The 16709-nt window shown below is 32.6% G+C and overlaps 1 non-coding gene across 1 annotated transcript; it reads left to right on the forward strand.

Moving 5' to 3' along the window:
* Positions 1 to 5968: 5968 nt before the first annotated feature.
* LOC113873941 lies at positions 5969 to 6074 on the forward strand. Its single transcript, XR_003506006.1, has one exon. It is a non-coding gene; the product is annotated as a small nucleolar RNA R71 (small nucleolar RNA).
* The last annotated feature ends 10635 nt before the right edge of the window (positions 6075 to 16709 follow it).

The following is a 16709-nucleotide window of genomic DNA, read 5'->3' on the forward strand; positions in this document are numbered from 1 at the left end:
CTCTGACCACTACCTTTGCTGAGTGACCCGTGACTGCCCACGTGGTATCCGTGAGGCGGGGGTAACCGGCGACCATTCATAGTGGAAATCTGTGATCACAGTGCCACAGTGAGTGTGGCTGGTGTGCGTATGCACGAGTTGTGTATTGTACTTATGGATATGGAATGTTGTTTGTGATTGGATTTGTCTAATGTGTTGAAAATGTGCTGGAGGTGAGATTCTATGTTGACTGTGTGTTTTGGGTAGTGTAGAATACTCACCCTTACATTCATTTTTCAGGTAATCAAGACGATCAGCACCAAACTCAGTGAAGGGATGGATGGAACTGCTATAGGACTTAGGATATTATTTTAGAAAACTGTTGTATTTGAATAAGTCTTATAGCAACTGTTTGATATAATTTGTAACTCCTTTCTTTATGTGAAATGATTGATGAAACTTGAATTAAAAATAGAAATTTTATTATCTCAAAAATTTGCAAAATTTCTTATTTATGGAAATTAAATTTAAGGTGTTACATATATAGTTGTGCTGCCTCATATTAATTTTTGATCATTCTATAGCTGACTTGCATGTTTAGATTATTAGACATGTAATGATAGAAATGTTGAGTTGTGCTATGTTTGGATCCAAATGTCGAGATGGGTCATTCCCAGACCAAGAACAGTTCCTTCTGGAATACTTAGGCTGTGAAACCAGTTGGAACTGAAATGTTACAATTGCATTAAACGGGCTAGGAATGGGCTGAAATGTTATGTTGAATTGCTGAGAATTGTATGAACTGTCTAAATTTTTCTAATATTTCCCTATTTTATAGTGATGTTTGTCGGTTATATAAGCTTAACCTTACACTTGTCTGTGTTGGTATGTCTGTGCGTTGCGTTCTCATGCTGGAGGGTCTGGCTGAGGAACTTTGAAGTCACCATACTTTTCTTTTGGGAAGATTGTAACTTTAGTCATTCCATTAGTCTAGGTTTTAGTGATAGGTCTAGACTACTTAGCTATAGTCTTCAGAAATGTAATTATTATTTATAAATATGTATTTTGAGCTTCATGTAGAGCAACTATTATAAATTTATATACTTATGTAAAGTTTGGATTGTATGGAAAAGGTCTTAGGGTTTTGTTATTATATTGAATGTTGAAATTTAATTTCTAGAAATTTTACCTTTTGTTTTGTATTTATTTTATCTTACAAGTAAATCTATTCTAGAAGTAATAATACATTATTATTAATCTTTTATAAAAAATGGTCATGACAGAGCAAAATTTTTTCAAAAAAATAAATATAAAAATGATGAACAAGTATTTAAGAGAGGAAGAATATTGAGAAGAAAAAGAAAGGAAAGCAGCTCCGTTGACCATTGATCGAACCACTATTATTAGTCACCATTTCTTCCATTTTAACATTTTCCACCGCAACTCAGATATTCTCCTTCTCTCTAAATATGAAACCCGCTTCTCATTTCTAAGTTTGTTGAGGCGATGGAGGTCTTTTAAGTTTTTTTTTATATATAATATTATAATATTATTTTACTATTACCGTTGATATAAAGTGACTAAAATTTGCTAAACCATGCCACTAAGCCTCTCCATGCAACCTGTAAAAGTAAAATGTCTTTCGGCACCTAATCTTATCTTTGGATTAATGTGTTGAAAGCTTCGAATAAATGTATATATACATATATTAAAAAAATGGTACATTCGGGCACCCGGAGTAGATTTTGAATTTTTTTTTTTACTTATTTATTTATTTATATATCACATTTTTAATTCTTTATTTTTATTATTATATATTTTAATAGGAATATATTATCTTTTATATTAAATTGTTTTTTTAATTTTAAATTATAATTATAGTAATAATGATAATAATAATAAAAGTTTTAAATTAATTGAAATATAATATTAATTTTCATTCTTTCTATAATATCATACTTGATCTTGTCAAATTTATCTATTCATTAGTAATCATAAAATTATTAATAATTATAACGCTTTGTTTATGTCTAATTTATTTATTTTATTTTAATCTTCAAATAGCATTATTTTTTTTATTGTTTTGCATAATTTTGGCATGTTAATGTAATTTAATTTTATATTTAGTATTTTATTATTTTTAGTTAGTAAATTATTTTTTATTTTACTTCTATAAATACATAACACAATATTTGCATCAATTTACAACTTTAGTATGTAGCTTCTCTATCATCATATGTTATAAATTGATAAAGTTTATGTGTACCTACATTACCTAGGCTTTATACAATATTAATTTATTATATATTATTATTAGTTAATTAGTTAACCACCTTAATAATTAATTAAGATGTATTCCTCTTCTAATTACTAATTTATTAATCGATCAATTTAAATTAAAATTATTTTATTAATATAACAATTTATAATGTTAAAATGTAGTGACTCTACCTTTATGCATTATAAATTATCAAAATCTATGTGTATTAATCATAAAAGTAGTATTTCAAATCGGAAAAGAATTTCTTCTTTTGTTAACTTGAAAATTCTTGTGGTAAAACCTTGGCAACCAAATAGTTAGCAAAATTCGCAAACCATAGTAAATAAAAATCACAAGCAATTACCACATTGTACAGATGTTCTTCTGGAAATTTGTCATTAATGCTCTTTTCGTCCAATTCCTCCATGCTGGGATTCTTCAACCTTGACAAGTGATCAGCAGTCAAATTTTTTGAACCCTTTTTATCCTTGATTTCCAAGTCGAATTCCTGCAATAACAAGACCCATCTCATTAGTCTAGGCTTTGCATCACTTTTGGTTAGCAAATAACGTAATGCAGAGTGATCAGTATATACTATCACTTTAGAAAGAATTAAATATTGGCAAAATTTATCAAACGCAATAACCACAGTTAATAATTCTTTCTTTGTTGTAGTGTAATTCTCTTAGGCACTTGTTACGGTCTTGCTGGCGTAATAAATAGGCTGAAAATGCTTGGCTTTTCTCTGGTCAAGCACAGCTCCCACAGCATAGTCACTTGCATTGCATATCAATTCAAATGGATAGTTCCAATCCAGACCACACAAAATAGGAACTTGGGTCAATTTTCCTGTTAGTAACTCAAAAGTAATCAAACACTCCTCATCAAAAACAAAGGAATTTTCCTTTTCCAAAAGTCTGGTAAGAGGTTTGGTGATCTTGGAGAAATCCTTGATAAATCTCCTGTAGAATCCTGCATGGCCTAAGAAGCTCCGAACTGCCTTGACAAAGTAGGAAGCGGTAGCTTTTCGATTGTGTCAATTTTTGCCTTATCCACCTTAATTCCCTTACAGGAAATCTTATGATCAAGTACAATGCCCTCTTGCATCATAAAATAACACTTCTCCTAATTAAGCACCAAATTAGTTTCTTCACATCTTTGGAGAACTCTTGACAAATTTTTTAGGCATTGAGAGAATGAGTCACCGAAGACTGAGAAGTCGTCCATGAATATCTCCATTAATCTTCTACCATCTCATAAGAAATGGCCATCATACACCGCTGAAAAGTTGCTGGTGCATTGCATAATCTGAACGGCATCCGGCGATAAACAAATGTTCCATATGGGCATGTGAAGGTGGTTTTCTCTTGATCTTCTGGTGCTATTGGAATTTGAAAGTATCCTGAGAGCCCATCCAAGAAACAGTAAAACATATGGCCTGAAAGACGCTCCAGCATTTAGTCAATGAATGGGAGAGGGAAGTGGTCTTTCCTTGTTGCATCATTCAGTTTCCGGTAGTTAATACAAACCCTTAATCCAGTAACAGTCCTAGTAGGCACCAACTTATTCTTCTCATTAGGCACCATAGTCATTCCCCCTTTCTTTGGAACGACTTGCACCGGGCTCACCCAAGGACTATCCGAGATGGGATAGATCATTCCGGCATCAAGTAACTTAATCACTTCCGCTTTCACCACTTCCTTCATGTTTAGGTTTAGCCTTCTTTGTGTTTGCACGATAGCCTTAAAATCAGACTCCATCAAAATCTTGTGAGTGCAAAAAGAAGGGCTAATCCCTCTTATGTTAGAGATCTTCCATGCTATTATTTTCTTGTGCTCCCAAAGTACATTCAGTAGCTGGGCTTTTTGCTCTTGTGTAAAATCTGAAGCAATGATAACCGGTAACTTGCAACCATCTTCCAAAAAGGCGTATTCCAGATGTTCGGGTAGGATTTTCAATTCTACATCTGGTGGTTCATCAGTGGATGGGTTGGGTTGCTTCTCTGAATTCCACTCCAGAATTTCAAAGTTCCTCTTTCTCAATAAGGGCCCAGTGGATTCTAAATGACACCACTGTTCTCGAGTTAGCATGCTCATGTCATATTTTCCTTCTTCATGAATTAAGCTTCTTTCCAATGGGTCTAACATCAAGAATTCCTGTGTACAGTGAGAAACAAAGTCATCAATTACATTAATAAAGAAACAAGAATTATCTTGTTTTAAGGACTTTTTCATTACTTCAGGAATTTTGAAAGTGACTTTTTCATCCCCCACTCTCAAAATTAACTTTCCATCACCCACATCAATTATTACTTTTGTAGTAGCTAAAAAGGGACGACCTAAGATCAAGGGGACTTTAGTATCCTCATCCATATTAAGAATCACAAAATCAACAAGAAAAATAAATTTGTCCACTTTTACAAGCAAATCTTCAATGATACCCATAGGATATTTAACTGACCTATTAGTTAATTGAATACTCATCCTAGTTAGCCTAGGTTCCCCCAAACCTAATTTCTTAAAAACAGAATATAGCATCAAATTAATGCTAGCACCTAAATCAGCCAAAGCCCTATCAACTATCAATCTACCAATGAGACAAGGAAGAATAAAACTCCCTGGATCCTTCAAATTTTTGGGCATCTTGTTTTGCAGGATTGTTGAGCATTCTTTATTTAGAGTTACTGTGGCCAACTCCTCTAGCTTCTTCTTGTTGGACAGTAGATCCTTCAGAAATTTTGCGTATTTAGGAATCTGTGCCAAAGCATCAACAAACGGTAAATTGATATGAAGTTGATGAAGTAAGGACAGAAATTTACCAAATTGTTCATCATCCTTGTCCTTCTTCAATCTTACTGGGTAGGGGAATGGAGGTATGAATTCTTTCACAGCAGGGGTTTTTTCCACAGTCTCCTCTTGACCTTTATCCTCCTCTTCAACTGCAGCTTTTTCTACTTCTTGCTTCCCCTTCTCTTGTAATATTTTGCCACTCCTTAATGTGACTGCCTTGACCTGCTCCTTAGGATTAGTCTCAGTATTGCTAGGCAAGCTCCCTGGGGTCTTTCTGAAAGGAGTCTAGAAATTTGACCCAATTGATTCTCTAGATTATGGATAGAGTCTTGTTGATTTCTTAGTGCTGTCTCGGTGGATTGGAACCGAGATTCTGAAGTTTGAATGAATTTAATCATCAATTCCTCAAGTTTTGACTTCTTTTCAGCTGTGGGCAGTGGTGGATGTGAAGTTTGTTGAAATCCTGGGAGTGTGTTATTTCGCATTGGCTGTTGGTTGTTATTCCATGGTCGATTGGCATAATTCCTCCAGTCCGGATTATTCATGCCATTATAATTTTGGTAAGGTGGTCTATTTCCTATCACATTGGCATGCTCTTCTTGAGTAGCTTGACACTCATGATTAGGGTAGTCTCTTCCACAAATATCACATCTCATCACCGAAGCAACTGGATGGTTAACAGATAAACCATCAATCTTCTTCCCTAAGGCTTCAACTTGCATTGCCAAGGATTTTACTGCATCAAGACTATAAATCCCAGCAGTTTTCGCAGGTTTGGATTGAGTGGAGCTCCATTGATAGTTGTTCATTGCCATTTCTTCAAACAGTTCTTGTGCAGCCCTTGGTGTCTTGCTATTCAAAGTGCCCCCAGCTACAACATCTATCATTTGTCTTATGGCTCAATCTATTGTAGAAGGTTTGCACTTGAAGCTAGTCAGAAATCCCATGATGTGCCACTTCCTTAATAATTCCTTAAACCTCTCCTATGTATCATATAAGGTCTCTAACTCCAATTGGTAAAAGGAGGAGATATCATTCCTCATCTTAGCAGTCTTTGCGGAAAGGAAATACTTTGCTAAGAATTTTTCTACCATGGCTTCCCATGAAGTGATAGATCCACGTGGGAGCGAGTTCAACCACTGTTTTGCTATGCTCTTGAGAGAGAATGGAAATAGTCTCAAGCTGATTGCATCATCAGTAGCTCAATTTATCTTGAACGTATCACAGATCTCCAGAAAATTAGCGATGTGAGCGTTGGAGTCTTCATCTTGCAACCCATCAAATTGAACAAACTGTTGAACCATCTGAATAACATTGGGCTTTATTTCAAAATTCCCATGCACATTCAGACGGACAATGCTAGATTTTGTCCTCGTTAATGATGGACGAGCATAATCGGACATGGTCCTTGGTTGCTCTTCATTGTTTGTCATTCCTTCCATGTGGGTTTGTGCGTTTCCCTCTGTACTAGTAGTTGCCTCTCTTTCTGAATTTTTTGCAAAGTTCTTTCTATCTCTGGGTCAAATTCAAATAGTTCTTCAAACAGTACAACAGAACGGGTTCCGGTCATAGATCGGAAAAATTAGCTCCTAAAAAGAATGAAAGTAAAATATAAAATTTAATTCAAGACTAAAGAAACAAAGAAAATTAGTAAATAAGTAATCAAGGGAATCCTAATTAATCAATCCCCGGCAAAGGCGCCAAAAACTTGGTGTGTAAAAACTGATTACTAAGCAAGTGTACCTATTGTCAGAGTAAACTTGGTGTGTAAAAATTAGTAAATACTTCCTTAATTGCGCAATTGTTAATGAATATGAGAAGTAAATTTTGTTGATGAAATTACTAAAAATAGAAGAATAATAAATTAAAAAGAACAGATTTCTTATGATAATAAAATATAGAAAAGTATGACTAAATGTATTCAAGGAAAATAGGCGAGTATATAGATTGTAAATCCTCCTAAGTGTCCAAATAACTGAAATTCTCCTTCAACTATTTAGTTCTAAACCCTTATCGCTGCAGGAAACTCTGAATTAAACCAATACCTTTCTCAAGGATAATGATTCCTAACCCTCGGTTGATCAGTCGGAATCTCTTCCTTAATTAATACCCCTCAGTTGATTCCTAATACAAAAAACTTACGTCTTTCTATCTCTAGAAATACATTCAAGTCCTTTTAATTGAGCAATGTTAATTTTATGCAAGAATTTTAGTCAAATTCAAACAAGAAAACAAGATGGAAGACAATTGATACTACTCAATTAAACCCAAGAGAAGAAAACATGAAATAACATTAAGAAGAATTCCAGAAGATTTGGTCACTTAAGATTCATTACATCTGTATGCTCAAAGGAAAATTAGAACCTAAACATCTTGAAACTAAAATTACAAAAGAGATGAATTAAAGAACTTGATTCCATTCTCCAGCTATCACCGACTTCATCTTTCCCCTGAACCGCCTCCTAGGTTTCTATGTCAAGTTCCCTTTTATATCAGTCGTCCAAGGGTTTATCTTCTCGCAAAATTTGAATTCTGACGCAAGTTGAAAGTACACACTTAAGTACACGACCGTGTACTTTGGCCGTGTACATCTCTAATTTCCAACAATTGCCCTTCAAAGCTTTTCTGAAAAGTACACGCTCATATACACGGTCATGTACTTTGACTGTGTACATATCTGGTTTAGATTATGTCTTTCAATTGACGCGACCAGTGATATACACGTTCATATACACAAGCGTGTACTTGCCCGTGTATATCTCTAGCTTGAATGTATGCTTGATTTATGCATCCAGCGAGATACACACTCGTATACACAGGCATGTACCTGCCCGTGTATATCTCTGTATCCTTTCTCCCTTCAATTCCCAACATCTTTTAAGCTTTCATTTCTTGATCCTTTTTCCTGAAATATGAATAAAATAAACTTAATAATAGTAAATTCTCTCAATGAATAGTTCAAAAGTCTTAATTATCATTCATGAATTACAATGTAGGACCAAGTATAGAAAGCATTTATCAAACCTGTAGCACCAGAGTCAAATAAAATATCAATAAGTTTGTCTATCATGATGCATTTACCTCTAATAAGATCATCCAATTTTGACACGTCAGACCAACTCATAGCAAACACCTTGCTTTGAATGTTAAGTTGTGATCCATTGCTGCCTCTTAATACAGGCCTATTGCTTCCACTTACGCTTCCACTCCTCTAAGATGCATGCCAACAAACACTTGTTGTATGCCCCACCCTTCCACAATAATCAATCTTTGCAGGTGGTTGTGGGTAATCTTGCACTCTATGAGGTCCTTTACATCAAAAGCATTTTATTGGACTTCGGGAGAAACTAGGGCTACTACTATTACCTCTACGAGGTATGGTCCTACTAGCTTAAGAGTAGTTTACACTTGAATATGGTCTCCGCTGGAACGTTGGAGCCCTTCGATCTTGCCTTACTGGTCCTCTAACTCAATTTTCTTATGGAATTAGCTTCAAAATTTTGGCACTTGCTTACCAAGATTGGCAAGTCCGATAGCTAGAATATGTTGACTGTCGAACGAATGTCAACTCTGAGCCTATTCTTAAACTGGGCACATAAGTGTTCATCACTACCTTCATTTTGGAAATGTTGCCAGTATTTCATTAGTTCATGAAATCTTTCGGCGTACTTTCCTATAGACATGATTTATTGCTTTAGCTTAAGGAATTCTTTGTCCTTCTGCTTCTTCAAATCTCTTAGAAAATAATTTCCCAAAAAGCTCGCTTTAAACACCTCCAAAGGGATATATCCATCATCTTGGGTATAGTTTGACTCGAAAATATCCACTATTCCTCAGCTTCCCCATTTAGTATGTAAGTAGCATATACCACTTTGTGCTCCCTGTGGCAATTCATCATGTTGAAGATCTTTTCTATATCTGCTATCCACATATGGTTTCCTTCTGGGTCAAACTTTCCTTCAAATTTAGGAGGGTTGTGCTTTGTGAACAATGAGAGTCCATAGTACTCAACTGGCTTTGCGTTCTGGTTATACACCAAAGTCTCCAAGACTTGCGTCATACGGGGTAAGATCTCATCTGTAGCGCTTGTGGGTCCACCTCTACCAGCCAAGATTTTAATTTGAAAGGGATTAATTTCACACGTCAACAACCATCACTCACACATACATATATACATTCAAGTTAAACATTTTACACAAATCTCTTTTTGGAAAACCAAACAAGTCACACTAGTAAACAATCAATTCGTATTCTTGTTTTGCAAGAATATAAGAGCACACAATACAAATAACTAGTCCTATATCCAATAAAAGAGTTGTCTCTCGTTATAGTGAGAAAACCAGACAATGTTTTTCTCTTGTTGTCTGTCATTCTAGCTGCAGCAAAAGGGTTGTTAGATTATCTTTCTCCACTTCTCACTACAGCGAAAACACTCCAAAGAGCCTGATTATGGATGATTTGTCTCGCTGCAGCTAGTGATCCTGCAGATCTCACAATTTAAAATTGCCTAATTTCAAACAACATGCATAAATAAATAATATAAAATGCAATAATAATAAGTAAAAAAAGTATGGGTATTACAGCAATTATGTACCAACTGCTCTTCAAAGTGACTTTGGAGAACAATTACATACTAATTGCTCTTCAAAGTCATTTTTGGAGAGCAGTTACATATTAACTATTCTTCAAAATCACTTTCAGAGACTAGCTATATTATTAGGTTTTGCAAGTGTCTGCTTTAAAAAAAATGAAAACTAGCATAGTGTATAATACATAAAAGTAGAGACATTAAATCGCTATATTAATATAATAATATGATTTAAATTTAATTAATAAATAATATTTGATAATTAAAAGGGAGAAATATTTAAAAGATGTGTTTTTATTAATAAAAATTACATTTAATTAAAAAAATTATTTAAGTTAAAAATAATTCATATTATATTATATGTATCATATCAGCAATTTGTGCAAATGTTTCTAACATTGTCTTGATACTATTCATTGATTTGCTACAAGTTGTTCCTCAATTTTTAATTTTTCTCTTTGTTTTCTATTATGAATTCAATTGTCTTTCAATCCTTTCTTATTTTTCTATTTCCCAATTTTTCTTTTTTTTTTCTTCTTCTGGAGTTCAATTTTTATCCCTTTGTTCTAAATCCAATTGTCTTTCAATCCTTTCATAAACATTTTTATGTATAAAGTTTAGTACCTTCCCTTGGTTTAATTTGCAACAATGTTAAATTTCTATTTTGTAAAGTCAAATATGATTTTCTCTATTTATGAAGACCAACCTTTACTTTTTCTAAAAGATAAAATTACTTTTTTTATCCCTTAACTTTAAGACAAAATTCACTTTTGTCCTCTAACTTTTTTTTGGTTCATTTTAGTCTCCTAACTTTTAAAAAAGTTTCAAATAGGTCTTTTTCTATTAAAGACCCTAACTCTGTTAAAAAGTTTTATCATTTTGTGTGACGTGTACAGTGCATTATTATTCATCGTCTTCTTCCTCAGATCTCTGATCTTGTTTCTGGCACCTATATTTCTTTCTTCTTCCTTTCATCCTCATCTTCTTTTACTTAAAACCATATCTTCTTGTCACTAACACCAAGCACTCACCCTCAAATCTCAAATCATAAACAAATCAGCTTTCTAAATACCTATTTTCCATTTGCAACAGTTTGTGCTTATTTTCATATTGTATTTTAAGCTTCTAGAACATAGTATTTTTGTTAATGAAGGCCTGGGAGGTCATAGTAGCATGAAAAATTAATAAAATGAAAAATGGGAACGTGTTTTCAGATCTAATAAATATGAAAAATAGGTATTAAAATGTTAGGTTATTATGATTTGGGATTTGGGGGTAGTGCTTGGTGCTAATGGTAAGAAGATGAAGTTTTGAATATAAGAAGATGAAGATGAAAGGGAGAAGGAGGAAGAAAAGGTGTTAGAGACAAGATCGGATCTGAAAAGAAAGACGATGAATAGTAATACATAGTACATATGGTACAAAATGACAAAATTTTATAATGGAGTTAAAGTCTTTAACAGGAAAAGGATCTGTTTGAAACTTTTCAAGATGTTAGAGGGTTAAAATGAACCAAAAAAAAAGTTAGAGGATGAAAGTAAATTTTACCCTAAAGCTAAGAAATAAAAAGAGTAATTTTGCCTTTTTAAAATAAATAATTGTTTCCATTCTTTTTTGGCAAGAATAAGATCGGATGATGTTCTATTTTATTATAAATATAATTAGAAAAACTAAAAAATTTTAGACAAATTTGAGTATTCACGGTGCTAATCAAAACATAAAATTATTGCTGTGTGCAAGAAAAGCTGCTTGTTTGTATATATAATTGAAAACATGCATTAAAGATTGTTTTAGACGTCCCTTTCGAGTGAAAGGAAATTGATTATCGTTCTTTACCCTGAAACAGTTCAGATATTTACGATGAATTTTGGGTGAATGCTCCGGTGATAAAAGCTTTTTATTTTTTCTTTGTATCAATTTTTTAAAATTTTTTTAAAATAAAAATTAACATCATTTTATTATAATTTTTTTTTTGTTTCTGACTTTCATAATTTTGATATATCAATCTACTTAAATTTTGATTGAAATAAGACTTTACTTCTTTTTTTACTTAATTTAGCTATGGTTATCTTTTTTAAATGATATTTAACATAAGTATATTATTTTGATTTGGTATCAACCCAAATTTTAATTGGTTAAGCAATATAATTAAAAAACAGAAATAAATTGAAATAATAATGTGAAAATGATCGATGTGTACTCGGTCAAATAAAAAGTTAGAAGAGAAATTCAGGTTGTTATCTCAAGAACTTTAGTTACAAATGCTAAAAATGAAATGCAAAAAATTGGAAAAAAAATTTTGAATACAAGAAAAAACATAATCAATAAATTAAGATACAAAGAAATTTATTAAATCAAAAGTGATTGATCAATGATTTTTACTCCGCAAAATACATTTGCATTGGTTTCAAAATCAATCTTAATCTAATTTGAGAATTCAAAATAAAGAGCATGCATCTTTAATCTAATTTCTTTGAATGATCATTAGTCTGAATTATGCAAATGAACATTTTGAAATCACACAAGTAATGAATTTGACACATGCAAATTATTTGAAATTGTATCAATAGGATTTGAGAATGAATGAAAAGTATTTGTGACAAAATTGAAAATGTAAGAAATAAGGTTTCAAGTTAGATTAAAAGAGATAACGTTAACTCATTGCTTTGCAGGATCGAATTCGTAAATTGGTCTATGAAATTACTCCTTTGTCACAATTGTAAATACAAATGTAGGCTTTAGGACAATTATCATAGAAAAGTTAAGACAAATTGGCAAGAAGGAAAAGAAGAAATAAAAAAAAAACTCAAATTAACTCCACATCAAAAAAGAAGAAAGTAATAAAGATCCCTAATTCCTCTAACTACGTGTCCTTTTATAGAGGTCAACCCTAAACTAAGACTAAGCTAATAAGTTTAGAAAATAAAATGAAACACAAAGCCTAATTAGACCCAAATCATAATTACAAACTACTAATAGACACTTAATTTCTATAATTCTCGTAACATCATTAGGAACTAACTTCAAATTTCTGTAATTTTTAACTCAAAACTTCAACTCTAGCATTTTATATACATCAAAAGTGATGACCAAAATAGTAAACATAAGTCAAAAGTATTAAAATATAAAAAATAAATAACATTACTAGTTAATGTCTAAAAAGACTCAAATAAATAAAACTAACCTAAAACAATGAAATAATTATTAAAATAGTATTAAGAATAGTGTTAATAAATGTCACTATAATATCATTCATGAAAATAAAAGATATCAAAATTTGTAGACATTAGTCTTGTTATATTATATTGTATCAATATAAAACTAAAGATCGGTACATTTGTACATGGGTTTAACCAAATTTGTGGATGTCTGTCTTATTATATTATTTTGTTATAAATTCAAAATTTGTTATTATTATTTTGTTGACTGCGATACATATAAATGCAAGTGAACAAATTAGTGTTCACTGGCTAACCAGACAAGCAACTTACATTGCTCAATATGAAGCAGACTGTGCGTTTTTGGAGATCAATTTAGCAAAGATTTTGTCTCATATGCATGTCATATTCTTTAGGATACAATAAGAACGATATTTACGATGGATCCGACACCGCACCAACAAGAGCAACGTTGAAAAATTAATGAAGAAAAGAAAATTCTGTTTGATTATCCAAATTGTAGTTATGCCTCGCCAATACTAAACAATTAAAGAAAAAGTAAAATGACTCGTGAAGGAGTAAAATCGTACAAAAATGTAATATTACAAGAGAATTAAGTGACACAAACAAAAGTATAAAAAAGTAAAGGATAATTTACTAAAACATTTATCGGTCAGAGAGCTTGTATTGGCATATGCTTTTGGTAAAAGTCCTCCAACGTTTTTTTAAAGGAAAACAATGCTATTGATAAAGGGACAAAACCTTGAGAGAATTTTCTATTAGATTATTTTAATAATTTTATTATAGTGACCTATGTAACTTATGACATAACTCTAAGTAATGATTTAATGTAATGGTGGTTAAATATAAAATATAGAGTCATTAAGGGTATAATTATAAATACAATTATAAGGAAACTCTCACCTCTCCCTTCAGATAAATAAAAGAGCGGTTACCAAATAGAAGTTACAGTATTCTTTATTGAGACTATCACCTTCACGGTCTCACGGTAATCACAAGAAAGACACTTTCTCTCAACCATCCGAGAGAAGTTAAAAGAGGAAAGAAGAGTTGGGAAAAATACAAAGGGCTTAACGACATCAAAGAAAGAGGTAACATCGAGTAATAATAGATTCAAGTTAGTGTTCTTTAAATCCTTAATTGTGTGAGCATCATTTATTGTGTTGTGAGAATAACATAATTCAAGATCAAATGGAAATGGTAATTTCATAATAGTCATATCAAATAGAAATTACATAAGGGAATAAGAAAATCTAGCAATTGGTATCAGAGCATTAGATTGTGAATTTCGTTGATTCTCCATTAAAAAATTTTCCAAATTGCGTGAACCCTAGGTATTTTATATGATGGATTGACATAATTTTGATGTTAAATAATTATTTTGGATTCAATAATTGAAAACCCTAAAGTTTTGGAAGCTAAATATGTTAGGTTTTGAATTTGTAATATGAGTAAGGCCATGCATCAGGTAGCAGGGCCATGCATGAGGAACAAGCACAGCCGTGCTTATGCTTCATCGAAGCACGACCATGTATTAAGTAAAAGTCAGGCCGTGCATAGTGATTTCACGGTAGAATAAGGAACATAATTCATTGAATTTATAGATCATTTTAGAATTACATAAAAGTGAATTTTACTCACCAAAGTGATTAAATTCTCAAGTTAATTAATTCTAAGTTTTATGATCATAATGGAAACTTCACAATTTAGTACTTAATTTTAAGGGTAGCTTGTTAGTCACCAAAGTGGCCTGGCTTTAAAAGTTTGTTTAAACATTTAATTGTATGTTGTAAGTTGTTCAAAATTGTTTGATGCTATGTGGTAACATAAAGGGTGAAAATTTAGCTCATTAATTATAACGCTAGGAGATCATCCAAAGGTGAATCATTGCATATGGTTAATGACATTAACGAGACATGTAAGCACTTCATAATATGTTTGTATATCCAAAGATGACTTGCATATTAGTTTGAGTGACTGATTGTCAATTAAAGTTATTTATTTAGCATCATTATAGATAAATTGTGTATTTAGGCATTACCCAAAGGTAAAACTTAGATACATAATTGATGATGGTTGGTTGTCTTAATCCATCAAATTCATTCAAAGTATAAATGTCTAAGCATATGTTAAATATTTCTGTCCCTATGAGTACGTATGGCATGAGCAATGGCATAGTCAAGTTCAACGGGCTCAATTATGATGATTGGGCTAAGCAAGTTTGATTCCAGCTAGGTGTTATGGAGTTGGACTTGGCAATCATTTTGGAACAAAAGCCTGCAGCCATCACAGAGACCAGTGCTAAAGAGGAAAAGATTATTCGTAAAGCTTGGGAAAGGTCGAACAGGTTGAGCTTGAGCTTGCTGGAGATGACTATGGCTAAAAATGTGAAGCCATCAATGCCAAAGACTTAAAATGCTAGAGAATTTATGGCAAAGGTAAAAGAGCATGCACAATCAAACATTACTGACAAGTCTGTTTCAGGTACTGATGAATCCACTTTTTATTATATTTTTACTTGCCTTTTTGGTGCTCCTTGATAGAAAAAATGGACTTAGATAGTGTAAATAATATAGAAATCATATTTTGAGTAAATATCATAGGTTTATTAATTTTTGGTTAATTTGCATTTAATTACATAGATATAGATTGCAATTTTAATTATCTTGATAATTTTGCAGAGTCCTCAAGTTAATTTTAAGAAATCTTGGTCCTTGGATGAAAGTTGCCCCCAAAGTAGCCACTTTTAGGAGCAAAAGTGGCAACTACAGCAAGTCTAGGCATTAAAGGTTCCAAAGTAGCCACTTTCAAGACCAAAAGTGGCAACTCCAGAAGCTCCAAGGACGGCAATTTTGAAGCACGATGCACGTGGCCACTATTGCCTTTCAAAGTGGCTACGCGCATCCAAAGTTCCCACTTTTAAGCCCAAAAGTGGCAACTCCAGAAGCTTCAGGGACGGCAATTTTGAAGCATGATGCGCGTGGCCACTATTGCCTTTCAAAGTGGCTACGCGCATCCAAAGTTCTCACTTTCAAGACCAATAGTGGCAACTCCCGAGAATTGACAGATTTACGAGAATTGCACCTGGACACTTTCAAGGCCCAAAGTGGACACTTTCAAAGGCAAAAGTGGACACTTTGCTGACATGTCATCCACTATAAATAGAATTTAGGAATTAGGGTATGGGACTTTTTACACTTTACAAAATTTTCCTTTGCCAAATTGAGACATTTTTCCATAACATTGGAGTCTTGGGTGACAGCCAAGGGTCCTCTATAGGTTTTAATTTTCAATTTCCCTTTTGATTTTGGTTGAATTTACATTAATGTTACTTACGTTCTTGCATTTCTTTCATTCATTTGTGAAGCCCATCCACATGGAGGGCTAAACTTCCTTATAATTCCTAGTCAATGCACATGAATCTTGAATTCTTGGGATTAATTGCAATACAAATCTTTCTTTCCTTGAATTTATTGACCCCAATCTTTGAATGAACTGGAATTTGCATGAAGGGAACATTGCTTAATGAACCCTAAATTACCCAACGAAATTCTAATTCAAAATTGCTTAATTTTGATTAATCCTTGAGGTTGCTTAATCTTAGGGATAGAGATTGGAGCCCATTGAAATGCTTAATTTTAATTGGGATGTTAAAGTTAATTTTTGCTTGTTAGATTAACTTAATTCAAGGGAAAGAAAGGGGATTATTGAATCATTTGAAAGAATAATGATGGAACTCATTGATTGACTAGGAATTACTCATTTTAATTGATTGAATTTCACTAGTTTACACTTTGCTCTTGATTAAAATCTAGAAATTGACAAACCTCCCCCCAATTTACTTGCTTTAAAATATATGTTCACACTTGTTCGATGTATGTTCCCAACCAAAACTTCCTTGGAGACGACCTAGG

This window comes from Abrus precatorius, unplaced genomic scaffold (genome assembly GCF_003935025.1).
Source record: "Abrus precatorius isolate BTA unplaced genomic scaffold, Abrus_2018 Scaffold7, whole genome shotgun sequence".
Taxonomy (NCBI): domain Eukaryota; kingdom Viridiplantae; phylum Streptophyta; class Magnoliopsida; order Fabales; family Fabaceae; genus Abrus; species Abrus precatorius.